General features: G+C 46.9%; 1 protein-coding gene across 5 annotated transcripts in view; it reads right to left on the reverse strand.

Moving 5' to 3' along the window:
* The window catches only part of NCALD (neurocalcin delta), a 57,996-nt gene extending 42,207 nt beyond the window's left edge, over positions 1–15,789 (reverse strand). For 2 of the 5 annotated variants that reach the window (XR_005826872.1, XM_040586730.1), the window contains exon 1: positions 15,632–15,787. The gene's annotated coding sequence lies outside the window, so the exon portion shown is untranslated. Of the gene's footprint in view, positions 1–15,603 lie in introns of all 5 variants that reach the window. The other 3 variants (XM_040586733.1, XM_040586732.1, XM_040586731.1) reach the window with 2 other exon arrangements.
* Positions 15,790–16,395: the final 606 nt, after the last annotated feature.

A 16,395-nucleotide genomic window follows, 5' to 3' on the forward strand; every position in this document is an offset into this window, starting at 1 on the left:
TACAAGGCTTTGGAGATATGAGGGCTCACCTGGATTACTGTAGTACGTGGCCAGGAAAGCGTGCTCAGGAGAAGGGATTTTGGCCCGCAGTGGCTGCAGAGCAGGGTTCTTAAGCCAAATAAGGGAATGGAAAGCCTGTGCTCTCAGAGGAGACCAGAGGCACTCAGCTGTTTAGCCTAGCTAAAGAAAGGCCAAGAGGGGATATGGTTGTAGTCTATAAATACATCAGAGTGGGTAAACACTAGGGAAGGAGAAACACTATTTAAACTGAAGGACAATGCTGGCACAGGAACAAATGGGTGTAAACTAGCCATGAATAAATTTTGACTGGGAATGAGAAGCAAATCTCTAACCACTGGAGCAGAGAAGCCTGTGGAACAGCCTTCTCCGAGGATCGCAAGATAAATGGCCTTAGCGCATGGAGTTTGAAAAATCCATGCATAGGGTCTATGTGATGTAGACACCTGCAGTGGACTGGGTGAGTCAGGAGGTTCTCTGGAAGAGAAATGGCATCCTAAAAACCAAGCGTGCTTCTTATAGTGGGCAGAGTGTCTTTCTGACACAAAGGATCACCAAGAGGAGAGCCAAAGGCAGTAACATGAAGTAAACGTGTTTACAATATCTCTGTCTTCCTCTGCAGTGTGTAACCTCCCACCACCACACATCAGTAATGCAGAGCAGCAGAAATGTGCACGGAGGGTTATACAAGCAGACAAGTGAATGCCAGGATGCAGCAGACAGGTCAGGAGAGCTGGCCAGCTCTGTCAATTCAAGTATCAGAGATACACTGGGAGCAGCAATATGATTATTGCAAAAAAAAAAAAAAAAAAAAATATTAATTGAAAATTAAAGAGCTTCTTAAATTAAGATTTACAAGTAACCTCAATAAAATTCACAGCTGGTTAGGCTTAACCTTGGAGTCAAGAGGATTAGCAGAATATGAATATGAAGTAGTAAGTTTTCTATTTTCTTTGAAAATTAATCGTGTGCCCAGTTTCTTTTCAGTATTGATAGAACAATTTATGTTTTCCACAAAGTTTTTCCTCCTTAATGCAATCCCTTTGTCTCCTATAGGGAACACAATAACTGATTAATACCATATAGCTTTTCCACCTGAAGACCTTTGACCACTTTACAGAGATTACTGGGTGACGGCTGCATTTCAGTGTTGACTGAACCGATGCACAGTAAGAGGGAGGAAAGGATTTCTGAAACATCTGTATGGCCTTTCATATCAGCTAGTCCTGTGCTCCTGGGCCAAGTGGGGCCATTTTTTAAGGTTTCTGGGTTGGCAGGGACTCATGGGGAGACCAGCACAGGACGGTCTCTCATCAGGCACTGCCCGACCCTACCAGGGCACTGCAGCTGTTGGCGCTTACATCTCTCATTGTCCATCCTTCTTGTTCAGCAGCATGCCCAAGACTGTCTTGGTTGTGACAGGGGGTGGGGGCACCTTGCCCCGTGCTCCCCTCCTGGCCACACCATAAGAGACATGGAGGAACCCCTCCACTTATTACCTTCACGCAGCACTGCCCTAAGTGCACGGGGCTGCTCCCATGGCCACGGGTGCACAGGCACTGCTTCATTGCTCAGGCTCTGCATCCCCACATCCCTGCGCTCCCCATCCCACATCCCCATCATTGCAACATGTATCACCCTGTTGCTGGGTCTCCTTTCCTCGCTAGCCTCAGCACACCCATTCCTCCACAGGGAGAAATAGGGCCTTTAGATATTCATGGTTGGAAAGCACTTCATGTAACAAAATAACATCATATTCGCCCTTTGATGTGTCTTCTCTATGTTTCAAATGCTATAAATGACAATTCTAAGGAGGGCTGCTCCTGCAGTAAGTAACACAGATCCTTTGGATGTTGCAGGGTGCAGGAGACATTTGATTCTGCTGTTTAACTATCATCAGGTGCTCACAGGCAAAACGTCAAGAAGTTAACCTGTATGAAAGTGGTCAACTGTCCACTTCACGGGGAAGAACGCAGGTGGAAGGGAGCTGTTGCTCTAAGATACCACCTTGAACCAAGTTTCCTGTTTTCCTCTGAAAATTGTCTACCCAGGATTTGAAATAGCAGTAAAGTACAAAACAGTAGTGAATGACACCAAGGCACTTCACTTTGTAAAACAAAAACTAGCTACGCATGGGTCTGCAAGTGGAGAGGAACACCACGGTCCTCTGCTATCTGGTGAGCTTCCAAAGGGCAGCACCAAGTGCAGTGAAATTGCTTTGAGGTGAGACAGGAAGATCAACAGCCCATCATCTGAAGTCTCTGCCCACATTTTGGCTATCTCATGAGCTTCCTAAAATAGCTGAAAACAAATGCCAGAACACCTAACAAATGCATCTGATGCCAATTTCTCTCGGGGGCTGTGCAATATAGTTAACCGCTGCTCCCATTAAAAACACCAAACCTAATTAGTTTATGTAACTGCATTAGATGGAGAAGGTGCATGTTGCTGATAGTTGCTTAGTGGGAACACAGCGTAGATCTTCCTTTTGTCCGCTTATAATTAAAGCAATCTTTTTGTATATTAGATTCAGTGGCTTATAATGAAATGCAATAAAGATTGCTGGAGTAAATCACATTTTTCTTAATATGTTTAAATAATTTTATGGAGTCTTTTATTGATTGGAGGAGGAGCAGTTTCAGGAATAATGTGCTTAAACAGACGTGACAAACCACCCAATTACCCAGCACTTCTCAAGGCTAATGCCTGAAATAACAAGCACATCACACAACGGTACCACTTCCATTTGTGCCAGACGCCTGAGAGGCAGCGATCATAAACCTCTGCAATGGGTAGGGTGGGGGATTTCAGCAATAACTGGGAGAAAACCTGTCACTGTATTGTCTGCGTGGACAAATTTAGCATGCTGTGAAATCTTCATCAAATTTACCCACCAGCAGAATTAGATAACCAACTTTAAGTAGTAAGGAATAGGGAGTTACGTCCAGTTGAGCCGTGGCAATTTGGACAACACTGATTCTTCAGTGGGAAGATTGAAACAAAACGCAAAACATGATACAGAACAAGTAATGCAAACACTGATGAAACACACAGGTGGTTGAATAGGCTTTTATTACCAGAAGAAACAACTGTGCTTTAAAACAGGATCACATTTTGGTTGAAAAATGAACAAAATCAGGCAATTGTACATTAGAGCCAGGTGCTTAATGGAACTAGAAACTTAAAGAGAGTTTTTGCTTTTATCTGATGGTGCTTGGAAGAAACACTTGTGTTCAGTTTTGTGAAAGAAATGTTTCCTATTGTTGAGCTTTCCTTTAGAAAGACGTATTTCTGTTTCACTGGATAGAGCAGTTGTGTAGCTATAAATGCATGGCAGGCTGTGCAGGACAGATCTTTAACTACACCTAGCCTTCCATGAGTTCACTGGCAGACAAATGGTCCAGGTTAATAAGGATTAAAACATATCAAATGATTCTGAAAAAATGCCTTAATGCTAGCCTTCCTAACCCCCCTGTTTTATCTGGAACAATATGAGCACAGCAACTTTTGTTTGTAAGTGAAAGGGTAAACTTTACACTTCCATGCAGTCATGCCCATGTCCTGCTTTACTAAAAACTGGGGTCCTGCTTTACTAAACCCTGCTGTTCAGAAGATTCACACCAATATCCTTGTGCTCTGTAGGGCTGCGATGCAAAGCTGCAAATAATATCAGAGTGCCACACTATGGCTTCCGTGAAAGGGCCTGCCAAGGCATCATAGTCATGGTCATGTTTGTCTGACTGGGATGGCCACTAACACGAAATGATTTGCCTGGGGGTTACAAGTGAGTCTGTGGAGAAGTATAGATTAAGACCCCCACCCTGAAGAGTCCCAGAGTGACAGATTTTTGCCCTCTACCAAATGACGTAGCCTACCTCTGCTCGGTATCTGATAAATGAACTGCATTTCCAGCGTGCAGCAAGGTGGAAGGCAAGTGCCATCCCGCTGGCTGCATGGCCAGCAACAGCCCCAGGGACAGAAGGCTACTGCACCAGAACAGAGGCACAGGCAGCTGGATCTGAGCGAGAAATCCAGGGAAAGTGGAAAACACTCCATGTCTAACAGAGGAAGTAATAAAAACAATCAGTCAAACCTGCCTGAAAAGCTGCAGGCAAGGAGATAGGTAAATGCTCCCCTGGCTCTCTTGAACTCCACTGACATGTTCCGAGGCCAAAACCATGAAGGTTGAATTCAACAAACACAGAAGCACTGGGAGAAACTGCATTCAGAAATCTCCTTTGCTTTTTTACCTCTTTCAGCCCTGGAGTTTTAAGAAGAGAGCACCTGGATATCGCTTCCCTCTTGCAGAGCGGAACATGAAATACGTGACAGCGCCGCACGGCAGGCACAGGCTGGGGGGCTGTGGCAGCCAGGGAGCTGCCGTGCCATTACGCAGCGTGCAGTGCTCACTTCAGGCAAGGGAGGGTTTAGAAAATGGGTATTAAGCACAACAAAGCATTAGAAAAGTGGATCATGCTGGTTTCTCATTGAGAAGGTTAATACAGGTGATAACAATTTACTAATTCTGGAGAAACTGAGGAGCAGAGAGGTGCGGTATTGGACATCCACCTCTGCAATGTTCACGTCTTTAAAATAAAAGGATTAGAAGCTAGAAAAGGATTAAAACTGAACCAGGCAGGGTGAAGTGTGTCTGCCAAGGATCGATTAAAAATCAGCGTCAAACCCACACATGGGGGAAAGAAACCCCTGTATAGAGTCAGGTCAGCAATGTATGTGATAACGTCCCTCTATACAGACAGCTGAGTAAAGAGCCTGTTTCTCTATAGACCAAAGGTTTTTCTTTATCCTTGCTTCTAGCCACGTTCCTCACTTCCTTTGCTTCGGTCCTATTAAAAACCCACCGCTTTGTTTGACAGACTGGAGCTGCCAGCCTTTTCGTCATGCTCCAGCAGGCTGGCTTCCTGCTGGTGGCCATGGTGAGAGCTTGCAGCTCACCAGCTCTCCCCAGCCTCGGGCTTCAGAAAAAAACATGTTTCTACTATCAAGGTTCTTTTTTCCAAGGATTCCCACCCAGTTATGCACAATGACTTTTACCACATCACCTGTGACTGAAGCAAATGCATCTGGGTGCATTCCCCAGCATGGGGGCTGACTGGCATTGCCATTCCCTCATCCATGAGATTGAACTTTGCATCCTCCTGAAGAGTAGTCGTGTGCCACCTGCCTCATGGGATGGCCCAGTGGCACATGCTAAGTCCTAGACTGGGCTTGGGCACCAGCTGGGAGGATATGAATTGTCTGGGAGCAAAACTGGGATAGGGACTGCTCCAGGCAGAAAGATTTCGATCTCTGAGCTCTGCTGCTGGGGATGCTCCCTGCTTCTTGTAATACAGACACAGCCAGTGTCCATAGCACAGCCACAGGCATTACCTCAGGAAACTGAATAGTTTCTCACCTACTTGCATGTTAATGCTAAAATAAGAAATATCAAGGTTTGGGGGAAGTAAGCTGTTACATACTGGAAAGGGGTATTGAGAGGGGGTGATGAATTAGACTCAGGGCCTAAATCATTGGGACACATCCTGCAAGTGGCTGCGGGCTCTGTGAAGCAGGAAGGGCCAGGGGAGGTGGGAATGGTGGGGTGGGCAGTAGCAGCCCTGGTGGGGGAGGAGGGTGCTGGGGGATGATGCCTGCCAGGTGCTGGTGCTGTCCAGTGACACAAGCAAGCAAGGGCCAGGGCATCTCCATCGCAGCTCTGCACGAAGGCTTCTGCCTGATTTTGGCAGCCCTCTGCTCACAGCAACGCAGAGCCCAGAGCCTTGCTCCCATGCTGCGGGTACGTGGGTCCTGCTCTCCACTGCAACAGACGCTGCTCTTCACATATGTGTCAGTGGCACCCCTGAGTGTCAGCCCCAGTGGGGCTCAGCCCTTGTACCCTTAAATACCAACCTCGGTAGTCTTGACCCTTGCACGCCAAATGTCAGCCCCGTGGGCTCAGCCTCTGCCGGCACACAGCAAGCCCATTGTTGGGGATATTCCAGACCCCAGAGCGGAGAGAGGGCTCTGGTGCGGCTGGCCCAGCTCCCCAGCACCCCATGTTTAGCAGCAGCATCTGTCCAAGCAGCATGAGAAGCACCTGGGTCCGGCCACCACCTCACACAATGCTTTTCACTATGACTCTGGGGATTTCCACCGGGAGGTGTAGGCACTGCTGACTCCCATGGGGCAGAGCTGGGGGGTCCTGTGTGCTGAAACTCCCCCACGCAGAGTGGGGCAGCTCCTCTTCGTCTCCCCACGAGGGCCGTGGAAGGGATAGCTGGTCTCCAGCCAGGGCAGTGAGGACGGCATGCTCCTCCCATTCAGCATGTCAGTGTCGGTCAGCCACAGCAGAGGTGAACTGCTGGGATGTGGTGACAGCAAGTTGCTGCTGTAAGCATTTAATTTTTAATTCTTCTCAGGGCTTCTTTTCCACTGTCCCTGGTCCCGTGTTCCACCCCCCCACCCCCACCATCAAGGGAAGGCTGCTGGCACCCATTTCTGGAGCTCACCGTGTTCGGCTGCATGCCTGACCAGCAGGGACAAGAGAGGAGTGTCCCTGGCCAGCCCAGCTGGGTGCTTCCAGGAGCAACTTGGGAGCAGCTGCTTTCCCAGGTCGTCATTTAAGGACAGGACACCTGAGTCAGCCTGAGGGCTGGGTCTGCATCCCCAAGCAGTGGGATCTGCCTGCACCACCAGGCCTGGGGCCAAGCTCTCTTGGGCTTATTTTCCCCTCCTTCTCCTTCAAAGGAGTATCCACCAGCAAGACAAACTTTTGGTCAAGTTGGGTTACAAAGACCTTGGATGGCAGGAGCACACTGCCTGCTAGGGCACCTTCCCACCGTGCTGGCCATAAGCACATCCCCCGTGTAGCTGGAAGCCTTTCAGGTATGTTCAGGCTTCCCCTTTGAAAGAAGAACAATAAACGTTTCTCTGCAAGAGCAGCAGCAAGCTGCACAAACCCGAAGCTTGTCCCCAAGAAGCACCACTGAGGGCTGTCAGGAAGGAATCATCACGTTCATAGAAAGGAGGCAAAATTGCCTGGAATACTGGGAATTGCCACTTGCCTAGTAGTCTGGCATTAGGGGCAGCTTGGAGCGCCCTCGGTGCAGACACAAGACCGTGTGCAGCTGTCCGGCTCCAGCTGCAGATCCCTTCCTCTCCTCGCTCAAGCCATTCCTCTGCTTAAAAACGTTATTTTGGGAAAGAAATGAATAGTGGGAGCAGCACTGGAAAAGCACAGGGAATTCAGCAAACAAAAGAAAAGCTGCTATTTTCAAAAATGCCTCAAACTGGTAACTGTGGCTTGTTTTAACCCCTTCTCTCCCAGCTGCCTCTCCACTGCCCTGCCTGGAGTGCCATCTGCAAGTGTGGTGGGAGCCATGCGTAGGGAAGGTGTGTTTTACTACAGGCTCTCAGTATGGTAGCAACACCTCAGTGAACTAATAACTGAACAGATGGTAAACTGATAGTGAAATACTTCAATTTTTAATCATTGAATTTTAAACTTTGAATTAAGTGAGGTAGGGGTCTCTGCAAGGGTCCCTGTGTCTAATAAAAAGAGCAAAAGTCAGGCAAGCAGTCACCCTACTTAGGGCTTCTGTCACATTTTCTCATAGAATCAGAATCATTTCGGTTGGAAAAGACCGATCATTCAGTCCAACTGTTCACCTAGCATCTCTGAGATAATTGCGGTTTTCTAATTAGGGCAGCACAAACATGATGTGGATGTGGTGAGTGTGGGGGGGTGTCTAACCCTGCACAGCAGCTCACTGCCTGTGGTTCGCAGAGAAAAGGCCATCACTGCTGCAAGAAAAGAAACTGAATCTGCCAAGACTGCAGACCCAGGTAAACATTATAAACTGATCTTAACAAATTCACCAAGACCCCCATGGAGGTGATGTGGAGTGTGTTATACTGTTGTTTCATCAGCTCTCATTTATCCTTGCCACCAGTGTGACCAGGTCTGCAAGGTGTCTTTGCAGCTCAGGTCAGCACTGTCACGGCTCTCTTGGCTGTGGCATCCTGCACCAAAGGAAGGCACAGGTAACATCTAGGCCACCATTGCAGGCAGCTCTGCAGGTCCTCCTGACAAAAGCAACCAGCCACCTTCCCTCATGGGCTAAAACCTAGCAGAAGAGAGGCAAAATAAGAAAATTGGTGGAGCCACTGCCTTGATGATGCTGGAAGAAGAATGATTAAAGTCTGAGCTTGTGTTTTCAGTTCCTAAAGCGACACTGCTCTGCCCGAGTGCTGCTGTGTGTGTTGGCTGGGAATCTCACGGATGCCATGGAGCCAGTGGTAGGGACGGGGGCTGCTCTCTCACAGGCAATCTTGATTTCTGAATTGTCATAAAAGAGTTCATTTTGTTTCTGGAAGACGACTCCAAACACTGTTCCCTGGATTTTCCCTTCCAAGAGAAGTATGAGAAAATAAAAATCTATTTTTTGTTCAGAAAGAGAAGCGTTCCTCTTTTCACTGCCCCTGACCTTCCCAAACCCCAGCACTTCTGCCTTTCACTGAGCTTTGCTTCTCAGCTTTTACCTTAGCAGGGACAAGGGAGACTTCCTTGGCAGGAGTCACTCAGCTCCTTCATCAGACTCTGATGCTAGAGGTAAAGCAAAATGTAGACAGTCTTTGTGCAGAAGTGTCCGCTACCCAGCAGCTCTTCAATAACTCAGAGAGTCCCCCACAGACCTCAGAGCTGTAAGTGGTTTAACATGATGCGCTGTCAAACATTACATGCCTTGCAACTCACGCTGGGGATTTTGATTAAGGAAATGCTCCAAAGAAGCAAGGAAGAACTGCAAATTCTGATAATGTTCTCAGTTTTTAGTAGTAATGTAATTGAAAGTGAATGGTGAAGTGAAATAATTGAAAGTTAAATCCGTGTGCTGTGTCAAATCAAGCAAGAGGAGACCCTGGTTAGGCTGAAAGAGTGTCCTTAGCCAGCCATAATTTTGCATTCTTGTTCACATCAGCTGTGAAATAAGTCTACAAAAATGCAGGCTACCCTTCAGATGAGACTGTTTTAGTAGGGTCAGAACGACTTTATGTGAAAAACCTCACGCAAGATAAACAGCTCTGAATAGGATGCTTGACAGACAGGTCCAAAGGAAAACAGACAGTGTTTCTGCTGAGATATAATTGCTCTAATTGGACCTGGGCTTGCTAAAATGGTGAAGTTAAAGAGGACTCTGCAATCATGCTGCCATTCTGCACAAAAGAATACTGTTGTGATAGGAAGCATATAGCAGTTGTGGAAATAATAAACGGCTTTGTGCTTGCTTCCCCCTGGTATCTTGGATTTGCCATTAGGAACACACACACAATATAAGCAGAATATTTTCTTTAGAGTTAAAGGTTCTCAGAGCTGAATTCCTTCATGGCTGAAGTCTCTTTGAGTATTATTCAGTTGAAGTTAGACACTTCAAATGACCTGGATCCATTGTGTTTTGCAATCCTGGAGGAGACACAGAAAGTCTGTGTGAGGCATAATCAAGGAGTCTGCCTGCTCTAGGTGTGAGGGAATTTAGCGAGGAAAGAAGCTGACTTTGACCTTCTTCAGCTTTAACTTGTCTTCTCTGGAGTGAAAGCCTGTAAACTACCTGATCTGCTCATCTTCATAAAACCTTCATACACCTAATCTTGTGTCTCTCCAAAACCTGATCTCTTCTATAATATGAGAACAAACACGAAGTTTTTAAAGGCAGAATCTATGTCCTCCAGTAGCACGTACTGTGCAAGGGTTAACTGCGCAGTGTTTCTGCATCCCTATTTTGAACCCAGCATCCAGCAGAGGAAGCAGCCCTTTTAGCCACCCATACATCAGACGGCGGCAGAACGACAAAGCATCACTATTAATGTAGGAAGCATTTAGCTTTCCTGACCCCCTCAGGCAGCTCTGTTTGACAGGAGTGTTGGCTGGCCCATACGGCAGATGCCCAGGGACACTGGGCAGTGCTGCCAGAGGTCCCTGATGGGGCAAACCCAGCAGTGCAGGAACAGTGAAAGCAGAACGGCCAAGCAGCAGCAAGCCTGCCCCAGCCTCATCCTGCTATCCCCTGGTCACTTTGTCCTGTCCAGGGCTCTCCTTTGCCCACTTGCCCCATCCCACCCGGTCCACCGTGCCCCTGCAGCAGGCCAGCCCAGCTCTGACCCTCTTCCAAGGCCCCGTTCTCTCAATGGCGAAACTCAGCACACTAAGAGGCTTTGTGACAAATGTGGCAGGCATAAACCTGTCTCAAAGCTTTGCAGCCCCAGTGTGCACCTGCTTCCATGCACAAAGCCAGCTGAAACACTGCTGCTCCTCTGGAGTTCCTAAGTAAATGTGCAAAAATATGGGTGTGATGCTCAGGAGCTGCCCACCTGCAAACGGCACTCACAGAGGACTCCCCAAACAAGGCCACTTATCCAGAAAGAGCCAATCTGGCTTATTGCACCCTCCCTGACAAAAATACCTTCTTGGATCATCTGCAGCAGCACCCTGCAGCTCCTGCCCTTTGCTCACACTGCAGATACCAGACCTAGGTTGCAAGACATGCATCACCTGAAATGTGAGCAATGGAGCAGACATCCTTCCCTGCACCCAGAGAAAGTGCCAGGGTGTGGGTGGGTGCAGGACAGTGGCCCTGGGCAGGTACAAAAATGGTCTTGCTTCTCAGAGCACACTGCGGGTGACAGTGTCCCCAAGTCACTAAGAACCATGTCACCAGCCAGCCTCTTTATCCATGCGGTCTTGGGTCCAAAGTCAACACTTCTCCTGCCCTGCCCTGACTGGAGGAGCACTGTGACTGTCTCTCAGCAGGAATGTGAGAGATGTATGGGGACATCAAAGCATCAAACATGGCCCACACTCAGCTTCTGCCCCCTCCCGATGCCGGCTCTGCTTTGTGCATCAGAGGCTTTGCTCCATGTACGGGCCTATCCAACATCCCAACAAGATGGTGGGAAAAACTGGCCACAGATGAAGCTCTTCAAAATAGCGTCTCACACAAAAATAGACAGGGTTTATCAACACAAACCCAACTAAAAAGAGAGGATGTCTTAATTTCCAGCTAATGTGTCTATGATAAGCCAAAGATTGTAACAAAAATAATAAAAAGAGTAAGGATGGACATTGGTGAGATTTATGCAGCTAAAACTCTGCACAACACTGTGAACATGTCCAGCAAAAAGTCTTGAATTACAAAACAAGAGAAATGGAGCTAAATGGAGACCTCATCCTCTGCTCTCTCCTGTGAGAGGAGGTATTGCTGGGAATTCCGGGCACTGAGCAAATTAAAACCAGCATTTCAGCCCAAACTACAAGCTTCTCGGCTTTTTTGTGTATAAATCAGATCCTTACATTTTGTCAGTGTCATTTTGTGGCTGAAAGCAATTCAGCAACTATCAGCACAGCCAGACTGAAATTCAGCAGAACAGGATCTGAGCACTTCAGCTCTTAATGATTAGATGTTTCTGTGGAAATGAATCTTACAAAAAAATGAAGTTCAGCAGAAAGTTGACAGCGTGTAGAGACCGCAGAAGGGAGAGGAACTCTACAACTCGGCCTTTACATTTTCCACCTATAGGATTTCAACATTTGCTGAAGTTGTAGTGAGGGCAGCTTCTTCACAGTGCTCCCTCTGGGAAATATCACATTCAGCAATTCCTGAATTACAGTTTCTAATTATATTTTCATACTGTAATGCTGTCTGAAATGCAAATTTGATGACAGAATAATTCAATACATGTAAAATAATTACAAAATTACTGTTTCTGAAACCTCAGCTCATACTCCCTGCTATTTAAGAAGATAAATTTAACAGCAGCAAAAGTACAGCCAAAACATAGTCTATTTTTTTAACTGTTATCTGACTATAAGTCTTCACAGATTCTGGCTCACCATGGAAGATTATTTCTAAAATATGACTACCAAAAACATTCCAGAGTTAGGATTTTTGTTACTTTAGCTTGGAACCAACAATCAGGTCAACTTTTTTTTTTTTTTTTTTTTTTTTTTACATTCAAAGTACCATATGCATGGCATCTGCATTTAATTGGAAAAGCAACTGTTGATTAAAATGTCAAATCTCTACTGCAGCTCAGCTATCATTTAAACCAGTTGTTGCTAATGTTGATGATGCAGGACATTAAATTAACACAACGTAATGATTTTTAGCAGGGTAGAAACAAACTTCTGCAATATGTAATTTAAGAGCCTGAAACTCCATACTGCTATGTCAGTTCCCAATGTCTGATGATTCCTGCCCCCATACAAGGGATTTTATTCCCCCCTGAATTATTATCTTTAGTGCAACTAGGACCTTTAAAAAGATGTCAGAAACCTTATTCTGTTTGAAAAATGCAGGAAGGAGTCAGTGCTCTGCGTTGCAAGGTTTTTTTTAGGTTGTATTATGCTGATAGCCTAAATTTAGACTGTCATTGCCCATCAACTCAACCAGATCAAGGTAGAGTGTGTTATTATTACTAGGCTAGAGGCACCCACAGCTCACGTCTGGTTTTAGTTTCCTTGGCTGTATCCAGCTGTGTGAGAAGTGACTCAAGGAGATCGCAGTCCTGGTTTTAGCCAAGGTCTCTCCTAAGGTGATGTGCTCTCGTTCCTCAGGACCTGCTGGTCTGCTCGCCCTTCTCCATGGACAAGGAGGTTGTTGGAAGATACCATCTCCTCCTCCCGTGCATGCAAGGGGGTGTCTTTGCAAATGATATGAAGGCTGATGGGAAGTATGAGGGTTAATCTGGCCTTCCCAGAAGAAGGTGGAGTGTCACCAAGCCTGTGTACATATCATTTTTTTCTCTCTTTTAAGTCAGAGGATTTCAAGTCCAAGTAAGCTGGCAGTCTCATGGCTGTGGCATTGGGCAGAAGATGAGGGATGGGCTGCAGCCACCTTCCCCCTCTCTCAGCAATAGGAAGAAACCTACAGGCTGTTTGTTCTTTTGTCATGGTGGCTGAAACCATGGTGGGGCAGAGGTGGTGGGATGCTTAGCATTACATTGCCTGGCAACTTCGCACACTCCCAAGGTAAAATCCAAGTGTTTGTTGAAAGGGTTTGCTGCAGAGCTGACCAGCAAAACTGAGAGCATGAAATCACTGAGCAAAGGCATGCAGCCCCGAGACAACCCTCACACACTGTCCCCTGCCCTTCCCTTGAGGAGGAACCTCTGCTTTTTCCTCCAGTCGCAGACTCTGGCATTGCCTGTGACCTGCCTGCCTGCCTGCATCTTGGCCATCCCCACCTCCAGGGCTCCAAGTAGCCCGGGCCAATGGGAAGCTCAAATCCCCCAAAGACTCGGCAGGAGGGGACAGAGCTGCCAAGCAGGACACATCCTTGTGCAACCTCAGTGGCACTCACCAACTTCCCCAGTAATACTGCCCCTCAGACCTCTTGCCACAATATGTCCAGGACCCTTCTGGTAGAACATGAAGCAGTTTATTGTTCTCCTCTCTCACGTCAAGTTAGTGCTTTTTGAAGACTTGCTCAGTATCACTAAAGCGAGATATATCCATCCTAGCTAGACATGATGAACCTATTTTTAAAATACTGCTAATTAATAGCTCTTAAGCAGGAGTGGCATCAATTATTTTTCCCCTTGCAGGTGTTTTCAAGGCATCGAACTCACCAGGACACTGTATTCAAGCCTAAATAAATGAGATGAAGCCCCAGCCCTCACCAGGCATCACTGCCACACTGACGACTCAAGTCAAACCTGGCAAGTGACTGCAGTTAGACATGGAGCCAAACCCTCCAGACGTGAAGGTGAATGACTGTTCTTGACTGGCAGATGCTGCTTAGTGCAAATCTGTCCCCTTACTCCATGCCCCCATAGAGTAAGCTGGTGAACCAGCAGATCTTGGAGGACAGTGAGTCGCATTGACTGCTTCCCCCTGCCCTCCTCTCCTACCCCACTGCTCAGACACCGGGGAGACTCACATGCAGGTGGGGGACCACAGCCGAAACACGTCTCCCCATGCCATCCGAGGAGCAGCTGTGCCCAGCTCAGAGACGCCAAGAGCCCACTCCCCACAGAAAGACTGCACTTGGGGTGCTAACACCTCCGCACCGAAGCCGCGAGGCTCCTGTAAACCTTGATGAGGAGCCAGCCAAGTTTCTCATGCACTGATGCATTGGCATCAGGTGAAGAATTTAACAAAGAAAATCTAAAATATTTCAGCCCCGCCCCCCCCAATTGATATTTTAGGTACAAGAGTTAAATTGGAAAGAACAGATGAGATAACACCAAATGAAATGGTTTAGAGGGTTCAAATGCATTTATCCTTGTTGCTCTGTTAAGAATGCCAATTAAGCCACAACTTTCCTTACAGAAGTGCTTTCAGTTTTAATCTCTGCCTTGGCTCCCTTTCTGAAACAATTACTTCTGCTGCATTTGGTAACATTAGAATAATTTTTTATAGATTTTTTTAATCTTTTATTGCTCCATGTTTCAAATTGTTTTGTAGCCTCATGATTGTTTCAGAGTGGCAGCTGCTTTAGAAAACCATTACCATTATCAATAAACCTTTTGAACTTTGGGAGGAAGGGAATCGGAGTATTTAATTAGAGAAGATAAGAATGATCTAGCATACTTTTCCAGGAAACAACAGACACGATGCATCAGCTGTAATTTGTTCTTAAAACAAATCTATATGTTCCCACAAAAACAAACTCAGTCTGTAGCACTAAACTTCTTGAGCCCTGCGATCTCCTTCCCCGCAACAGCCCCCTTGGAGTAAGTGCAATACAGAAACAGACCCCAATCCCCTCTTGTTTTTACAAAAGACCCAAATAGCATTTCATTTTTCATTTACTGTGGTGCTGTTCATGCTGCAGTTCTTTTTTTAGCTATTCTGACTGCTCTCAACCTACAACAGAAAAAAAAAAAGGCAAAAACCAAGCCATGTGTGTGCATGTGAGAAAAAGGGTAAAAGCCTGTGTTACAGCGATGTTGCTCTCTTGGCATATTTCAGATAATTTTTCAGGAAGCTCTTGATCCTTTCCTCTGTAAACACTATACAGTCAAGAGCGCTGTGTGCCCCAGGAGAGGGACCAAAAGCCTGTGGAGTGTGCAGGGTACAGGGACTCTGTGTGAACAAAGATGATTTAAAGATTCAAACTTTGGGAGTTGGATTTCAAGCTGTTCCTAGCTGCATCAGCTTCTGGCTTCTCCCTCACTGCACATGTTGGGCAAAAAAACGCCTGAATTGGGCAGCATTAAAAAACTCCGAGTCCCAACAGAAGTATAAAGCTGTAGAGATGCCCAAATCAACACAATGCCTAAACATAATTTCTTTTAACTCCCGAATGCATTAGCCTAAGATTGCTCGTGTTCATTTATATTCCTAAAGTGTCAGATGAGAACAATATCATTTTATTCTCTTTTCATGGATCATTAATCCAAATTTAACTCTGCTTTGCAGTCTGCACACAGAATTAGTAACTGGAAGCTGCTTTGCATTTATCTGATAGTGCCGGGCTTGTTCATCAAGGCAAACTTCCAGCCAAAACAAACAAGTGAAAAAAATATCAGTCGCGATAAGCCACTTTCTATTCTATTTCTTTTAAAGGATGAAAAAAAAAATAATAATACCTGACGAGAACATAAAGCAAATGGTTACCTCACACTGCAGAAATGCAAGTTTTTAATAGTCCATGCTCTGGCAGCCCCTGAGAAACAGCAGCGGCGGTGGCGGCGGGGATAAATCCAGCATCCACTGGGTTCTCACAAGGCTTTGACTGCGCGGCCGAAACCGCAGGCTCTGCCTCCAGCTGACGTCAAGGCGGCTGTCACATGGCCAGGCGCAAGCCCAGGGAGCACTGGTTGTCCTGGCAACCCCAGCACTGCTCTGAAATTATTTCAATAGGTCATCTGTCATACTGCGCGCACATTGGAACCATCACGGGCGCCCGGACAACCCAAACACCAAGGGCTGGCTAGAGCTGGCTGTGCCGAGGGGTTGGTCCCATCGCCGACGCTCTTTTAACCCTGTCCCCATAAGAAAAAGCACCTCCCTCTTCCTCTTCCTCCTGCATCCTCAGCCTCCAGCAGAAAAAAATCCCCTTATACACCTGGTTTGCTCAAGCAAAGGGGCAAAGGCACTGCCTTCTGCATGTACTGGGGCACCTCGGCGATGCGCAGCCAGGCGCTGCACTGCCTCGCTAAAATTAGGGTCTTTCAAAATGACACACAGCTGAGATTTTATTCATAGCCACCGAGATTCACATTTGGTTGCCAGCATCGGCAGTCCTCGCCAAGGCAAGGTGGGGCGGCAGCCACGCGGGGCTGCAGGCTGGACCCCAGAGGTGCCCGGCCAGCTCAGCCTTGCGTCCCTGAGCCTCGGCCACCGGCCCTGCTCGCCTGCCTGAGATACTTCTCCTGCTG

The sequence above is a fragment of the Falco naumanni genome, chromosome 3, assembly GCF_017639655.2.
Source record: "Falco naumanni isolate bFalNau1 chromosome 3, bFalNau1.pat, whole genome shotgun sequence".
Classification (NCBI taxonomy): Eukaryota; Metazoa; Chordata; class Aves; order Falconiformes; family Falconidae; genus Falco; species Falco naumanni.